Source organism: Octopus bimaculoides, chromosome 14 (assembly GCF_001194135.2).
Source record: "Octopus bimaculoides isolate UCB-OBI-ISO-001 chromosome 14, ASM119413v2, whole genome shotgun sequence".
NCBI classification, from domain to species: domain Eukaryota; kingdom Metazoa; phylum Mollusca; class Cephalopoda; order Octopoda; family Octopodidae; genus Octopus; species Octopus bimaculoides.
In genome coordinates, this window is record NC_068994.1 from 38,769,200 (window position 1) to 38,772,057 (window position 2,858).

General features: G+C 28.0%; 1 protein-coding gene across 3 annotated transcripts in view; it reads right to left on the bottom strand.

Annotated features, from left to right (window-relative positions):
- LOC106872386 (protocadherin-18) overlaps nt 1–2,645 on the bottom strand; it is a 119,316-nt gene extending 116,671 nt beyond the window's left edge. For 2 of the 3 annotated variants that reach the window (XR_008265539.1, XM_014919373.2), the window contains exon 1: nt 2,386–2,645. The gene's annotated coding sequence lies outside the window, so the exon portion shown is untranslated. The remainder of the gene's footprint in view (nt 1–2,385) is intronic. The other variant, XM_014919372.2, reaches the window with a different exon arrangement.
- Nucleotides 2,646–2,858: the final 213 nt, after the last annotated feature.

The window sequence follows — 2,858 nt, forward strand, 5'->3', positions numbered from 1 at the left end:
ATATATATATATATATATATATATACACACATATATGTATATATATGTGTATATATATGTATGTATAGGTATATCTTTATACATCTATCTACATGTGTGTGTATGTTTGCATGTACATGCTTGTATATACATATTTTCATATATATACATGTATGTGTGTAAATATATATATACACACACATATGTATATATATATATATATATATATATATATATATATATATATATATACATAATGTATCATATAAACATGGATGTATGTATGACATTTACATACATATATACATACATGCATGCACATACCGACACATTCATACATACATACATACATACATACATACATACATTCATGCATGCATGCATGCATGCATACATACATACATACATACATACATACATACATACACATTATATATATGCACACATGTTTACTGTGTATCAGAATTCCTGATCAGAATCTAAAATGTATTAACTTCAGTGGAAAATAATTACAATTTTCATTGATTTTCTTCCCCACGTCTTCTTCCTCTCCCTTTTTTCTTTTTTTCTTTTTTTTTCTCTAACTTCAGTAGTTTTGGGCAGTTGGTGGAACATTAGCATTTCCAAAAGAAAAGAAAAAGAAATGGAAAATGCAAGCAAAAAGTTATTATATTAGATTCCACAGAATTTAGTTTGGTAAATATTTCTATATTCATTGCTAGATATACCGGCAAATTAGAAATCTCAAGAATTGAATACAGTGAGAATCTGAAGTTATGAAGCTGCTATTTTTTTTTTTTCCAGATACAGTATATTTCTTAGATTTCATTTTTCTCAAGTATACACCATACAGAAAGTCTTTGCCCATAGCAGAAAATCTCATTTAGTTTGCTTATCTGAACTCAAATTACATACACAATAACTTTTTGCATCTGTACCTATTACATATAGATATGCATATACATACATACATACATACATACATACATACATATATATATATATATATATATATATATATATATATATATACACATGTGTGTTTGTGTGTGTATGTATCAGTACTTGAGTTTGTGTTTATATATAGATATATGTGTTTGTATACGTGTAGATAATAGACAGACAGATAGACATTCACTTGTGCACACACATATGTAAGCATACACAAATACATTGAACTGTAATTTCATGTATATACATCATATATATCTATCCTGTTATTTGTAAATAGTTCTATCATTACATTTACATCTAAAATATCAATATTTCTAAATATTCAACTGGAAAATTAATTTTCCTTGAAGAACTTTGTATGAAAAGTGTAATTATACAGAAGACTATCAGAAAACTATTGAAAAATAATTTTTTTTCTTAGGTGTTAATTCAAAATTAGTAATTGCTTATATTTCCTTTTATTTTATTTCTGTTTTTGTTTTTTGTTTTCATTCCAAAAGAAGAAATACTATCATTCACAAAATTTGGTGAAAAAAATAATAAATAAAATAAATATGAAAAAAGGAAAAAGACAAGAATCATAAAGAAATATCGTTTTGATGAAGTGCAACACATGCTATTTCTTGATGCCAAAACTATTCTCTGATGTGATATCTATTGTGTGCTTCCTGCTCTCATAAATATATTGAATGTAAAACTTTAGAAATTGTGTAAACATTGGATTTTTAATTCTAGAGTGAGAAGGAAAAATATATATGATTGATAAATATTTATTGAATAATGGATAAATTATTTATCATGTATCTTAGTGTTTATATATTTAGGTATTAATTTGAAAGTTCAAGAGTGGAAAGTTAGAAAATATTTTAAAGAAAACCAGAAACGTTGAAATATTTCAACTGTTTATAATGTTACTGTAAAAAATGTTGGTCCAGTTTTCTCTTTTGATCTAAGCCACATACATACACGTGTGTGTGTGTGTGTGTGAGTGTGCATATGTGTGCACGTGTGTTCACACATCTGTGTATGTGTGTGTGCATGCACGTGTGTGTGTGTGTATATATGCATGTATATATGTGTGTACTTGTGTGTGTATATATATATGTATATATTTATATATTTATATCTGTACCTATATATATGTATATATATATGTGTATGTATATATATATATATATATATATATATCTATGTATGTATGTATGTATATATATATGTAATATATATATATGTATTCACACAGGTACAAACACCCGTAAACACATATGCACACATGTATGTATATATACATATATATATACATGTATGTACATACCTATACAAAAATTCATATATGTGTGTTTGTGTGTTTGTACACATACATAATACATACAAATATACGCATTTATATTAGTTTAAAACTATGCAGTGGTCAGTAAAAGTAGCAATGTAAGAAGTAACCTCAGCACTTACCAAAAATTCGAAGAGTTTCCTGACTTCGCTCTGTGTGAGTGTGTATCCTGCAGTAGAGTTGTTTACTGACTGCTGCTCATGTATGGTAACAGTACTATGTAGTTTGTGCAAGAGGATGAGGAAGATGTGAAAAGAGTAAGAGACAGAAGGAGTGTGCGAGAGAGAGACTGATGTGTGAGAGAGAGCAGGTGTCTAGTCTATGAAAGATGAACAAAGATGAATGAAACAGAAAAGTAAAGAGGGGTTTTTGCAACTCCCAGCAAGTAATGTGTGCTGTTCAGCCAATGACAGACTGGTAGAGGTTTGAAAGAGAGAAGGAGGAGGAGGATGAGAAGAGTGATAGTTAAAATAAAGAGCGATAGAGTAAAAGAATCAAATCCTTCTCTTAATATTGCATCAATGAACATTTAAAGAGAGGGGATGAGTCACAATAAAGTCTTATCTACATTTCTCACTTTATATATGATGACAGA